This window comes from Neoarius graeffei, chromosome 25, assembly GCF_027579695.1.
Source record: "Neoarius graeffei isolate fNeoGra1 chromosome 25, fNeoGra1.pri, whole genome shotgun sequence".
NCBI lineage: Eukaryota > Metazoa > Chordata > Actinopteri > Siluriformes > Ariidae > Neoarius > Neoarius graeffei.
Window position 1 is genome coordinate 28,858,450 of NC_083593.1, and position 15,522 is coordinate 28,873,971.

Consider the following 15,522-nt stretch of genomic DNA (forward strand, 5'->3'; position numbering starts at 1 on the left):
CTGCACCTGGTAACCAATAAAATCTTAAGGGAGGCATTTCTCTGACATTTGGGGAGGTTAAATATGTAATCATAATGATTATTTCTTGACCTTTCCTGAACATCATTACAATGTGATTACTGCTTAGGACAATGTTGACATGTATATAATCAGCTCCACTGTATGTATATTATGTTAACAGCCTACTAATGAGCATTTGGAATTGTCACAAAATAGTTCAGGAGGTTCAAATATGAAATCCCCAACAGCTACACCTTGCTTTCATTGCAGAATATGATGGAGCAACTTGACTGTCCATTTGATGAAAGGAAAATTCTTATTACACTGCCAGCAAAGTTATAGTACTTCATCAGCTTGTTATAATAAAACTCCACCAGACTCCACCACCAACACCACTATTCCTTCACCTCAAACCCATTCCTGCATCCTTGCATTAAAACATTTCTGCCTAGACAATCTCTCTCTCTCTCTCTCTCTCTCTCTCTCTGTCTGTGTGTGTTGAATGGCTATATTTAATTCTTCATCTGTGTGAAGCAGCAATGAGACCTGACCGGGTATCACTATGGGCCATTACCCCTAAAAAGCGAGCGAGAGGTGGAAAGGACAGATAGAGAGTAAAGAAAAACAGAAACAGAAAACAGGGCAGAAAGGAAAGTGTACAATTGATTGAAATATAGCAGCAGGGGATCCTCATAAACGTGAACAGTGTGTGTGTGTGTGTGTGTGTGTGCCTCTAGTGCAAGCCTGGCTCCAGACGTGTAGCCTGGGGGATGGAGTTTGCCTATGAAAGTGTGTGTGTGTGTGTGTGTGTGAGAGAGAGAGAGAGAGAGAGAGAGAGAGGAGCAGTCACAGCATGGGGGCATCTCAGACTTGGTTTAATAAAGGCAGCAGCCAGTGGCTCGCCCTGATTAGGATGGCAAACACACCGGGTGTGTGCACCCCCATCGCCCTGCAGCCTGTGGGTGGCCCACCATGCTAGCCAAACAAACATGCGCAAAAACACCAGCTTCATTTTCAAGTTCAACTGTGTTCATGGTTTCCTTGTTTCAGCTGGAGGCTGTTCTTCCAAAGTTTTTTTTTTTTAACACTTTGCTCAATTCCTAAAATGTAAAATAATAATAATAATAATAATAATAATAATAATAATAACCCCAGATCATTTTAAAAATGTCTGTTAATATTATCTGTAATATTTACATGAAATATAGGACATCTTCAAGCCTCTTATGTGAAGACAACTGACCCCAGTCTTTATGTATGGACTGAGAGACGTTCTATCTCTTCTGTGTCCGAGTTTGAGTGATTCTGCTGACTCGTCACTGTAAATGGCACTTTTTTATGGGTGTGGTAATGGTTCCCAAGGGGCAAGTATGTCTCCAGCCCTCTGCACTGCAGATATGGTCGGTTTAGGGCTTTTTACCACGAGCTTGAACACGTCATACACCGTTGGTCAATTTGAACTGCAGGGTTATGGTTAAAGCATCTGTTTTATTTGAACTCATGCTTCACAATTAATAGAATTGGACTATTAAACATGTTTCTCTAAGATTTGGAGCAGCGTCAGCTCAGAGCAGACCTCATGGGATGAATAAGCCTGTTTTATTGAAAACTGATTGTTTCAGGAGTCACTTATATAAGTGATTTGGAATTTGTCTAAATTCCAAAAGTGTGTGCCTTTCTAGGGTCAATCTAGGGTCAGTTTAATACTCTTTATATAAATGTCTAAATACAGTTGAAGAAAAATGAGTGTCTTAATCCTATCCTGAAGTCAATTTAAACAGTAAGCTTGTGTATGTGTTCAGTTATACGTGTGTGCACGCACATGCCTAAAGGTCGACATGAGTAAAATGTTAACGTGAGTGAAAATTTGTTAAATTAATAAAGTATTAAGCGATTTTATTTTCTTGTTACTTTTGAAACACTGAGGATCTGATTTGTACTCTGTTATATATAGAACTGTGGTTCTATGCAGTTAAGATTTCCTCTCATTTAATGAGAATGCTATTTTTGTAGTGCTCTGATTTATTACCCACGTATTAATGTTGCTTTTTAGGGCTCTCTAACGCCCATATCATGATCCTTACAGATTCCTGAAAGTACAGGAAACAATTTAGGGGAAAATGTGTGATAAGCAGTTGCTTACATGTTTTGAGAGATGATAAAAATAAACAAGCAGAGAAGAAACCAGTAATTCTAACCCAAGAAATATGAAAGCATTTCTACCTTTTTGTTCTGAAAATCTCAGCTCTTAATTATCCCATAATGAATAATGATATTTGATGATATCCCCCCCCCAAGTATGTTCATTTCAAAAGTCAGTTTCGGGGGGGGCTCTCCAGGGGTTAAATTGAGTGCGTCCTTTGGCTGTAGGCTGTGCTGGGGTTATGATCCAGAGCTGAGAGGGGATGAAGGGGGAGAGATAAATGCAGTCATGGCCTCCAGGGTGCACTGTGGCTGGGAAGAGGAGGGAGGAAGAGTGGCTGGTGCGGTCGAGGAGAACCATACAAGCCCACGGGGACCACAGAATGTCTGTGTGCTCTGAGCAAGCCTGTTTAGTATTCACCTCACGCTGGCTGGAGGGAGCCGCATTAAATTGGGATCAGGCAGATTAGAGTCTAATATAGCAGGCTATTAAAGGCTGCAAATGAGAGCGGTGGGTTACAGCCGGAGCAGGATCTCCTTACCCAGCTGCAATGCCTCTATAGCCCAAGACTCATAGCACAAACACACAGTAGCTATGCACACACTTTTATACACACACACATGGGCTTTTACAGGGCTATGTCAGCCTGGTTCTGCTAAATCTTTTACAGGAATATATTTAGTTTTTTAGAATGTGAGAATCTACATTTTTTTTCAGCTGGATATCCCCAGGCTCAAGATGCTAAAATCACTACATATAAAGTTGAAGCTGTTTTAATGATTCACAGAAATAAAATTTATTGAGAATTACAAAATTAAGTATCACACCTTGTATTCTAGATACATCTAACGCTTTGTCCATGTTCTAAGTTTTAACTAGGTAAGTGTGTGGTACTATAAGTGCTCTGTAAATATTTTGAGTAAAAAGATGGGAAGTACCAACACTGTTGGACTAAATTACACTGAAATGTCACACAAGTTCTAGCTATTATGCATGCAAGTGTGTGGTGGAAACAGTAAAATACTGGTCAATTAGATAATTATTTAGAGAAACACACTGGTAAGTGGAAATGCACTCACATGAAATGTGTGTGTGTGTGTATATGTCTCATCTCATCTCATTATCTCTAGCCGCTTTATCCTTCTACAGGGTTGCAGGCAAGCTGGAGCCTATCCCAGCTGACTACGGGCGAAAGGCGGGGTACACCCTGGACAAGTCGCCAGGTCATCACAGGGCTGACACATAGACACAGACAACCATTCACACTCACATTCACACCTACGGTCAATTTAGAGTCACCAGTTAACCTAACCTGCATGTCTTTGGACTGTGGGGGAAACTGGAGCACCCGGAGGAAACCCACGCGGACACGGGGAGAACATGCAAACTCCACACAGAAAGGCCCCCGCCGGCCCCGGGGCTCGAACCCAGGACCTTCTTGCTGTGAGGCGACAGCGCTAACCACTACACCACCGTGCCGCCCTGTGTGTATATATATATAAAATATACACACACAGTACCAGTCAAAAGTTTGGAAACACCTTCAAATTCGATGTTATTTTCTTTATTTTAGTTAACTAAAAGACACTTCGTGTCTTAAAGTAATGACTGACTGTTATTTCTCTTTACTTAGTTGAGTGGTTCTTGACATAATATGGATTACTACAGTTGTCGAACAGGGCTATTTACTGTATTTTTATTATTTACTCTTTACTGGTTGATGGTGTCACATGCATTAAGAAGGCAAGAAATTCCATTTTTGACAAGACACACCTGTTAATTGAGAAGCATTCCAGGTGACTACCTCATGAAGCTGGTTCAGATAATGCCAATAGTGTGCAAAGCTGTTATCAAGGTAAATAGTGACGACTTTGAAGAAGCTAAAAGATGAAACATTGTTTTTTTAAACACTTTTTTGTTTACCATATAATTCCATATGTTCCATATGTTTATGTAGTGAAAGTTCATTATGTCTAACTATTCAAACTATTCTTTAAGTTCGTTTCTTAAGACAAGGATTTTTTAAGATGTTACCTTGTTGTTGACAGTTTCGGCGATAAACTTCCGCCTTCTTCAAAACAGTCACCAGATGTCGAGTGGTGACGTGCCTTATCAGCTGATGTTACTCTATGGAGGCGTGAACGTCCCGCCCAATTTGACAGGTAGTCCATGCCTCCTGCTGTCAGGTCGCTCCTCCAGGACTGCGCTCCAGGTGTGCGACAGCGCATACGCTCCCTCATCCCGGTTCATAGTCCTCTGCGCCCGCTTGCGTATCTCCACTGCCTCTAAAATCCACCGCTGATATCTATTTTCTTCAGCGCGAATGACTCTGGCCTCTTCCCAATTCATTATATGATTTTGCCGTTTGCAGTGGTCTGAAATGGCTGATTTTAGGTTTTCTTGGTTTGCTTTTTCTTTTTCGGATCTTGTGAGTCTTTTTGTTGTTTCTTTTTCACATTCTATTTGGTGTTCTTTTCTGCGAGTATGGAAGCATCTGCCCGTTTCACCAATATAAATTTTATTACATGAATGGCAAGGGATTTCATATATGACGTTGCATTTATTGTCCAGTTGTATTTTGTCTTTGGGGTGAACTAGCAGCTGTTGGAGGTTCTTGTATGGTTTGACCGGGGTGTTGATGTGGTATTTCCTCATGGATCGTTGGATGCGTTCTGTAACTCCTTTTATGTATGGTAGTGTGACAAAGCCCCGGTTTGTTTTTTCGGTGTTTTTTCTTGTTTGTTTGTTATTTTCCTTTATTTGTGTCTGTAATTTCCCTTTTCGAATTGCCCACGGTGGATATTGGCGGTTTTTTAATGCCTGTTGGATGTGTTGTTCCTCCTCCTGTCTGTCTTTCTCCTCCGTGATGTTCTGTGTTCAGTTGTATAGTGTTCTGATTACTGACATTTTATGTGCTATGGGATGTTCAGATGTCCAGAGAAGATATTGGTCGGTGTGTGTAGGTTTTCTGTATGTTGTAATTCTAATGTTCCCTTCTTCTGTGTGGTGTATTTTTAGGTCTAGAAAAGCTATTGTCTTGTCCGTTTCCTCTTCGTGTGTGAATTTGATGTTGCCTGTCTTGTCTATGGAGTTTAGATGATCCGTGAGTTGTTGTGTGTGGCCTGTTTTGGTTATTTCAAGGATGTCATCAACGTATCTTTTCCAGAAGATAGGTTTGCAGTCGTCCGGTGCTGTTTCTATGGTTCGGGTTTCCAGATCCTCCATAAAAAAGTTGCATAGAGTGGCAGATAGTGGGTCCCCCATTGCAAATCCCTCTTTTTGTCTGTAAATTGCACCTCTGAATTGGAAATACGGGTATGTGGAAGTGGAGATGAAATGCAATAGTTTTGTTATGTCCTGTGCTGTAAGTTTTGTACGTTTTTTCAGGGTTCTGTCTGCTTTTAACCGGTTTTCTACTATGTTGAGAGTGTTTGTGACCGGTGTTTTTGTAAAGAGGGATATGACGTCATGTGATACAAAAATTTCATCTTTTTTTATCTTGATTTCCTTTAGTTCTTTCGCCAGTTGTTTTGAGTTTTTGCAGTGGTATTCCGGGAGTCCGAGGAGTGGTTTAATTATGTCTGCCAGTGTCTTTTCTAGACCTAAAAATACACCACACAGAAGAAGGGAACATTAGAATTACAACATACAGAAAACCTACACACACCGACCAATATCTTCTCTGGACATCTGAACATCCCATAGCACATAAAATGTCAGTAATCAGAACACTATACGACCGAACACAGAACATCATGGAGGAGAAAGACAGACAGAAGGAGGAACAACACATTCAACAGGCATTAAAAAACTGCCAATATCCACCGTGGGCAATTCGAAAAGGGAAATTACAGACACAAATAAAGGAAAAAAACAAACAAACAAGAAAAAACACCGAAAAAACAAACCGGGGCTTTGTCACACTACCATACATAAAAGGAGTTACAGAACGCATCCAATGATCCATGAGGAAATACCACATCAACACCCCGGTCAAACCATACAAGAACCTCCAACAGCTGCTAGTTCACCCCAAAGACAAAATACAACTGGACAATAAATGCAACATCATATATGAAATCCCTTGCCGTTCATGTAATAAAATCTATATTGATGAAACGGGCAGATGCTTCCATACTCGCAGAAAAGAACACCAAATAGAATGTGAAAAAGAAACAACAAAAAGACTCACAAGATCCGAAAAAGAAAAAGCACACCAAGAAAACCTAAAATCAGCCATTTCAGACCACTGTAAACGGCAAAATCATATAATGAATTGGGAAGAGGCCAGATTCATTCGCGCTGAAGAAAATAGATATCAGCGGTGGATTTTAGAGGCAGTGGAGATACGCAAGCGGGCGCAGAGGACTATGAATCGGGATGAGGGAGCGTATGCGCTGTCGCACACCTGGAGCGCAGTCCTGGAGGAGCGACCTGACAGTAGGAGGCGTGGACTACCTGTCAAATTGGGCGGGACGTTCACGCCTCCATAGAGTAACATCAGCTGATAAGGCACGTCACCACTCGACATCTGGTGACTGTTTTGAAGAAGGCGGAAGTTTATCGCCGAAACCGTCAACAACAAGGTAACATCTTAAAAAATCCTTGTCTTAAGAAACGAACTTAGAAAATGCTCCATATGTTATTTCATAGTTTTGATGAGTTCAGTATTGTTCTACAATGTAGGGAAAAAAATTAAAAAATAAAAACATTGAATTTGATGGTGTTTCCCTAACTTTTGACTGGTAATGTATATATACACACACACACACACAATACCACGTTTGAGCAAGAACAATGAAAAACCTTTAAGCACCATCAAGTTATTTAGCCTAAAAAGGGTAATACTTGAAACCTAATTTGACCATGTAAACCTCCTGTCTTCTCATATGATGTTCAGTAGTGTAGCAATGTTATATTACCATTTTCATGAATTGTCATGATAGTCACAATATCTGATGTCATGACAGCTTGTGGCATGCATATTTTTGTTAATTCTGCTCTAGTTCAGGTGTTATAGCACACTTTAAAACATTTTATAACACTGATTATTCTAATCCACATTCACCAGATATGATCAATTGCACGTTCTGATTGGCTACTTTACCACTAGGCCATTAGCTCATATAATGTGAGAAGAGAAAAACAAAATGGTGGAGCATGTTGTTAAACCAACCGAGGATGAAATAAAAACTCTACTCAAAAATACCCCCCACATAAAAAAGCAACAAAATATGGAATAAAAGTATCTGATGGTAAGAACATCTTTTTTATTTTTCAAGAATTATTATTCTAGCAGGCGGCACGGTGGTGTAGTGGTTAGCGCTGTCACCTCACAGCAAGAAGGTCCTGGGTTCGAGCCCCGGGGCCGGCGAGGGCCTTTCTGTGTGGAGTTTGCATGTTCTCCCCGTGTCCGCGTGGGTTTCCTCCGGGTGCTCCGGTTTCCCCCACAGTCCAAAGACATGCAGGTTAGGTTAACTGGTGACTCTAAATTGACCGTAGGTGTGAATGTGAGTGTGAATGGTTGTCTGTGTCTATGTGTCAGCCCTGTGATGACCTGGCGACTTGTCCAGGGTGTACCCCGCCTTTCGCCCGTAGTCAGCTGGGATAGGCTCCAGCTTGCCTGCGACCCTGTAGAAGGATAAAGCGGCTAGAGATAATGAGATGAGATGAGATTATTCTAGCATTTTTCACAAATTGCTGCTGTCATTTTGCCAGTTTGTTTACATTCTAAGCGGAAATTATTTTGTCAGATGTTTTGTATAAAGTTTTTATTTATCAAATTTGCAAAAAATAAAAATGCTCTGTTTCTCAAAATCCAGTGACTGTGGATAGAATAAAACAGTTATTCCACTCAATCTCATCATGCATGGCTTACAGCCAACTCAGCACTACGCACCTCATCGGCTATCAGCTCATGCATGACTCGATTTCATGGAATAACAGTTAAATATATAATGTTTTAAGTTACATAAGTCTTAAAATGAGTCAAAGACAGTGTATTGTAAACATAATGACACATCGTTATGAAAGGTTTCTGCATTATCGTCATTCAGTGCAGCTTTTGAAGTGTTTGGAGAACGAGGATGAAAGTGAACTGGATAAAAATAGGAAACCAGCAAGATCAGTGCTAAGCAGATTACCATGACAATGCTGCTGTAAACAGACTTATACATAGGGTGGGGTTAATGTGATATAATAAGTTGGCAATTTTGTTGATAAAAACATCACATATTATTATTGACTAGTCTGAAAAGATAGAGGAAAGTATGTCCTTAAATATACCAGATACTATATGATTCATTTATGCTTTTCTTTCTTTGACATTATCAATCATTTTATCACTTGTATTGCAAAATCTGCACAATAGAATGTACAACACTTTTGTTACTGCTTATTGTTCTCCCTGTGTCCATGTGTGTTTCCTCTTCCTTCTTTGGTTTCCTTCCACCATCTAAAAACATGTCAGTCAGTGGATTGGCTGTGCTAAATTTACCCTAGGTGTGAATGAGCATGTGAATGTTTGTGTATATGTCATGCCAACTAGGGAGCTATACGCTAACTAAACTTAGTTTTAAAAAAGTAGCATATGCCATAATCTGTTAGATCACATATTATGACGTATCATGGTACTTACTGATAATGGTACCATAACACTGGTATACTCCTGGACATCAAGTGTTATGACAGCATATGACATCAGACATGACAGGTAACATCTGTGTCAGTAAAGTATTACAGAAAGTATGACCAATTATCAATGTTATTTCCTTTCACAGTAAAATTTTACTGTACTTAACCTCTCAATTAATACACTGTTTGGCCAAACATATGTAGACCTTCACACCCCAAACTGTTGCCACAAAGCTGGAAGCACACAATTGTCCAGAATGTCTTTGTAGGATTACAGTTTCCTTTCACTGGAACTAAGGGGCCACAGCTTGTTCCAGCATGACAATGCCCTGTCACAAAGTGATCTCCATGAAGACATGGTTTACGAAAAAGGGGAAAGGAAGAACTTAAGTTTCCTTCACAGAGCCTTGATCTCAACCCCACTGAACATCATTACAGTGAACTGCAATGCTGACTACATGCTGCCTTCTTTCCTGACATCAGTGCCTGACCTCACTGATGATCCTGTGGATTAATAACTAATCTATTAAGCTAGTGGAAAGCCTTCCCAGAAGAGTGGAGGTTATTATAACAGAAAAGCAGGAGTAAATCTGGAATGGGATAGCACATACAGGTATGATGGTCAGATAGCCAAACTTTTGGCCATATAGTATATTAGTATATATAGTACATTTTAAGGGCGGCACGGTGGTGTAGTGGTTAGCGCTGTCGCCTCACAGCAAGAAGGTCCTGGGTTCGAGCCCCGGGGCCGGCGAGGGCCTTTCTGTGTGGAGTTTGCATGTTCTCCCCGTGTCCGCGTGGGTTTCCTCCGGGTGCTCCGGTTTCCCCCACAGTCCAAAGACATGCAGGTTAGGTTAACTGGTGACTCTAAATTGACCGTAGGTGTGAATGTGAGTGTGAATGGTTGTCTGTGTCTATGTGTCAGCCCTGTGATGACCTGGCGACTTGTCCAGGGTGTACCCTGCCTTTCGCCTGTAGTCAGCTGGGATAGGCTCCAGCTTGCCTGCGACCCTGTAGAAGGATAAAGCGGCTAGAGATAATGAGATGAGATGAGATAGTACATTTTATCTACTCATATGGATGACTCTGGGATCACTATGACTAAAAACGTGTATGTTTCTACTTCCAGCCCTGTTGCTCTAAATATATTTAAAAAACACACGTCTTGATATCAACCATCCTTTCACATCAAAATACCAAAACCTTGTTTATTAAATAGCCATAATCTGTCTGTAATTTCAGTGTAGAGGTGTGTGTACCTGCTCCTACACTCACTCTTGACCACTAAAGAAAGTTTGACAATTCTTCCTGCACCCACTGAAAATTTTACTCATCCCATCCATTTCTGCAGTTATTCTTGTTTGCCAGCAATATTTTCTAATTTAGCTGTTTTTTCCCCCTTGTTGTAAACATGCATCTGCTGATGCCAGTCGGGACACATAGTCAATGATGTTCCTGGGATCATCGGGTGTTACGGGTCTTTCAACATCATACACTCTCCTCTCCTTTTATTTTTAAATATAAAATTAGCAATTTAAACTACATTGAAAAAAAGACAAAAAAAAGACGGATTTAAATAAGCAAATACTTAAGAGCCTTTGATTGGATAATTACTGCAGTGATTAATATGTTTCAGCTGGCAACAATTCTTTTAACCCTAACTGATGCAGTGAGTAGCTTTTCATTTCTTTAACAACTATGTTGGAAGACGTATCCTGTGGTTATGGAAAAGAGGTCACTGTATTTCAGAAGGGCCAAATTATCGGCCAGTATCAAACAAAGAAAACAACTCGGGAAATTGCTGAAAAGTGACTGGAATTGGGTTAAGAACTGTCCAATGCATTATTAAAACCTGGAAGCATAGTGGGGAACCCTTGACTTGATGGAAAAAACATGGTTGGGAAAAAAAAATTGACTGACCATGATCAGAGATTACTTAAACGCTTAGTGAAGTTGAGTTGTACAAAAAAAAAAAAACTTAGAATGCACGGCTATGTTTAACAGTGAAAGTAAGACCATTTCCACATGTGCAATGTGATGAGAACTCATAGGATTTGTTAAGGGTGGTGAGTAGGATCCAAGAGCAGAGCACAGACCAATAAATCCAATAATAAAAAAGATTTAATAGGAGTAAAAAATAAACCAAAAATAATCCAGAAAAAAAACTAGGGACAAAAAAATACGAGGCAGGCAAGGACAAAAAACGCTAGCATAAAAAAATAGTCAAGACAAAAAAACTTGACAAAAATGTAACACACCAAACATGAAAAAAGACAAAAATGTAGTGCAAAAACCAGTGACAAGAAACAGGCAAAACAGAGAGCAAGAAGCAACTAGAGTTGACAATTCCCTGGGGGAAATTGTGAGAGTGATGCAGTGCGCATAGCCACACCTCTAGGTGAAAGCATGCCAGAGCAGTGGATGTCTGAAAATGTGTGTAGTTTTTCCAAAAAATTGCATTTTTCCTAGGTATAGCGCCCCCCAGCGGCCAATTTGCTCCAATTTTTTTGTGGGCCTTTCTGGTGGGGTGTGGCATACTGCCACCAAGTTTCATTAAGATACGCCAAAGGGCGGCTGAGATATGAGCACACCTCCTGTTGCGCATCCGTGAAGGCAATTTTGATTGGCTGCCATGGCCAAACGCCTATGAAATTCTAAACACCGGTTGAGGCTCTTTTGCAGCCTAGTCCAAAGTTGGCATATACCAAGTTTGGGAGAAATTGGTCAAAAATTGAGGGAGGAGAAGCATTTTAATTGTTTTTCACAAAATTCAAAATAGCGCGAAAACTTTCTGAGGTTGAAAATTTTGTTAGAGGGTGTGCTGGTTTCGTCTTGGCCCAAGGATTCCAGCGATACTAAGTTTTTGAAAATCGGACCAACGGTTCAAAAGTTACAAGCAGAAATGTACCTGCGACTTTGAGCTGCTGGTGGCGCTAGAGAGTTTAAGGTGGTGACTTGAAACTTGCTGAGAAGAACCTTGAGGCAGCCAAGAATCAGTGTGCAAAATTTCACAACTTATCACCAGACGGTTCTGGGGCCGGCAAAGTTTTTAAAATAATTCCATAGAAATGAATGGGAAATTTTGGATGATTTTTTCGCGACTACGTCGTGAAAAAATCGTATTCTGATGAACAAAGTAATAGCATAGCGAGTCCGATCGAGCTGCACGTTTTGATATATTGCTTGTCTGTGTGCAATGTACGGTTATTGAGTTATTACGAATCGAAATTGCGTAGGAATAAGTTGAAGAAGAAGAAGAAGAAGAAACACATGAAAAACCAAGGAGACACTCTGGTAATGTCCCCAGCTGAGAACGACCTTTTTATACACAGCAGAGCAAACCAGGACGTGAATGCCGGCAAGATGAAAGTCCCGTCCCAGATCCGGGTTGGCGCTGAACTGGGAGATAATAAATCTCTGGAGTGGAAGTCCGGGGCGGAGCATGGCAAGATTGGGACTAAACATCTGTGTGGCTCAAAGAAAACCACTTGTCAGTGAAGCTAATCTGAAGAAAATGCTTCAGTTTGCTAGGGAACATAAAGACTGGACTCTGTAGCAATGGAAAAAGGTCATGTGATTTACTCTATTCCAGAGCGATGAGCAAGTCAGGATAAGAAGGGAAGCACATGAAGCAATGCACCATCATGCATAGTGGCCACTGTACAAGCCTCTGGAGGCAGTGTTACGGGGTTCCCTGGGGTTGCTTCAGTTGGTCAGGTCGATGCTCAGCAACATTGTCTGGCAATAAAATTAAAACAGCTGACTACCTGAATGTGCTGTATGACCAGGTTACTTTATCAATGGATTTGTTTTCTTCCCTAATGGCATGGACATACTCCAGGACAACAATATGAGGATTAATTTGGCTCAGATTGTGATAGAATGGTTCAGGAAGCATGAGGAATCATTTTCACACATGAATTGGCCACCACAGAGTCAAGTCGAGTCAAGTCAAGTCAAGTCAAGTCAACTTTATTGTCAAATATGCTATACATGCTCGACATACAGCACAGATGAAATATCAGTCCTCTCTGACCCACGGTGCAAACTGGCAATGCAATAAATAAAAATAGAATAATTGAAAAAAACAAACAATATAAACAGTATAAACACTCTAGATAGGAACTAGACAGACTAAACACTCAAACAATATAAACAGAATAAATAAACAGTATAAACACTAGATAAGAACAAGACAGACTAAACACTCAGACAATATAAACAGTATAAAACACTCTAGATATGAACTAGACTAAACACTCAAACAATATAAACAGTATAAATAAACAGTATAAACACTAGATAACAACAAGACAGACTAAACACTCAAACAGACAATATAAACAGTATAAACACTCTAGATATTAACTAGACTAAACACTCATACATACACATACACATACACACACACACAAATTGGTACAAATAACCAAACAGTCAAGGGCACTTGAGGTATAGCAGGTAAACATGAAATAAGCAGATTAAACAAACTAGCAGCTGTTAAGGTGAGGTAGTGCGGAATAGTGCAAATGGGCGAGGTAAAGTGAGATGTGCGGTCCCTGAGTTCAGTGTGTTAATGAACGATGAGATGTATGTATATGTGTGTGTGTGTGTGTGTGTGTGTGTGTGTGTGTGTGTGTGTTGGGGGGGGAACTGTGAGGATGACATGTCAGATGCTGAAGGGGTGTGTGCGAGCAGAATCTGTGGCAGGGGGCAGAGGGGGGAGGAGGGGCAGAACAGGGAGGGAGTTGAGCCTCCTGACCACCTGGTGAAAGAAACTGTTCTTGAGCCTGCTGGTTTTGGCCCGGAGACTCCGCAGTCTCCTCCCCGACGGCAGCAGGCTGAAGAGGCTGTGAGATGGGTGAGTGGGTGGGGTCACCTGCAATCCTGATGGCTTTGCGGGTGAGGCGGGAGTTATAGATATCCATAAGAGAAGGGAGACAGACACCAATGATCTTCTCAGTTGCTCTCACGATGCACTGCAGAGTCTTGCAGCAGGACACGGTGCAGGCGCCGTACCACACAGTGATGCAGCTGGTCAGGATGTTCTCGATGGTGCCTCTGTAGAATGTGTGCATGATGGGGGCTGGGACTCTTGCTCTCCTCAGTTTGCGGAGGAAGTACAGACACTGTTGGGCTTTTCTGGCCAGTGATGCGGTGTTGTTGTTCCAGGACAGGTCTTCAGAGATGTGCACACCCATAAACTTGGTGCTGCTCACCCTCTCCACTGCAGCACCGTCGATAGATAGTGGAACATGCTGGGTGTGCTCTCTCCTGAAGTCCACAACAATCTCCTTTGTCTTCTCCACATTCAGACGGAGATTGTTGTCCTTGCACCACATGGCCAAGCGGCTCACCTCACTCCTGTAGATTGTCTCATCGCCATTATTGATGAGACCCACCACAGTCGTGTCATCCGCAAACTTAATGAAGATATTTGAGCTGGATGTTGGTGTGCAGTCGTGGATCAGCAAAGTGAAGAGGAGGGGGCTTAGCACACATCCTTGGGGGGCCCCCGTGTTTAGTGTGATGGTACTGGAGGAGTTGCTGCCGACCTGTACAGTCTGTGGTCTCTCCGTCAGGAAGTCCAGCAGCCAGTTGCACAGGGAGGTGTTGAGTCCCAGCTGGTCCAGTTTGTGAATGAGCTGCTGAGGAATGATTGTGTTGAATGCTGAGCTAAAGTCTATGAACAGCATTCTGACATACGAGTCTTTTGTCTCCAGGTGGGTGAGGGCTGAGTGGAGGGCAGTGGAGATGGCGTCATCGGTCGAACGGTTGGATTGATATGCAAACTGGAAAGGATCCAGGGCGGGGGGGAGGGCAGACTTGATATGCCTCATGACTAGCCGCTCGAAGCACTTCATGAGGATGGGAGTGAGTGCGACAGGGCGGTAGTCATTGAAGCAGGAGGGAGACTGCTTCTTTGGGACCGGGATGATGGCGGTGGCTTTGAGGCACGTGGGGACAACAGCCTGGCTCAACGAGATGTTGAAGATGTCTGTAAAGACATCTGTGAGCTCCTCGGCACAGTCTCTCAGGACACGACCAGGAATGTTATCAGGACCCGGGGCTTTTCGTACATTTCGTACAGTCCTGATCTTAACCTGATTGAAAGTGTTTGGGATGTGCTGGAGAAGACTTCACATAGTAGTTCAACTCTCTCATCATCTATACAAGATCTCTATGAAAAATTAATGCAATTCTGGATGGAAATAAATGTTGTGATGTTGCATAAGTTTGTTGAAACAATGCCATGGCAAATGTGTGCCATAAACAAAACTAAAGGCAGACCAGTGTTAGACTGTGTGACTTTGTTTTTGTCCAAGCAGTGTATAAACCACTTACTGAAATATGAGTAACTGAACATGAACGTGCCACATCCAGTTGATCATCCAGTATGTTAATCAACATGGCCTTTCTTATCTGCTCACGTCTCCTGTGATTATTTCCTTGTGTCCTGCCGGATCCTTGTACCGATTTACACCTCTATTTCAGTGTGCTTTAGTACGTAAAACTGTTTTGATACTTGACAATTTTACCTAAAGCAATGTCAGTTATGATACTTGTACCCAGTTAAAAACCTAGAATTTCAAAGGCAACTGTTACCACAATGCACATATATCAGAGGAATGGCTGATTCTGTCAGTGATCCTGGTCTTGGACTGGTGTTGATTACATGCATCCTCAGAAATGAACATATGTTATCATGGTCTGATCTCAAAATAAAAGGTGTTGGGGCAGTGTGA

At 41.6% G+C, this 15,522-nt stretch overlaps 1 protein-coding gene across 2 annotated transcripts in view; it reads left to right on the top strand.

Annotated features, from left to right (window-relative positions):
* Positions 1–15,522, top strand: part of pknox2 (pbx/knotted 1 homeobox 2) — a 161,771-nt gene that overhangs the window by 124,183 nt on the left and 22,066 nt on the right. The gene's annotated exons all lie outside the window — the stretch shown is intronic.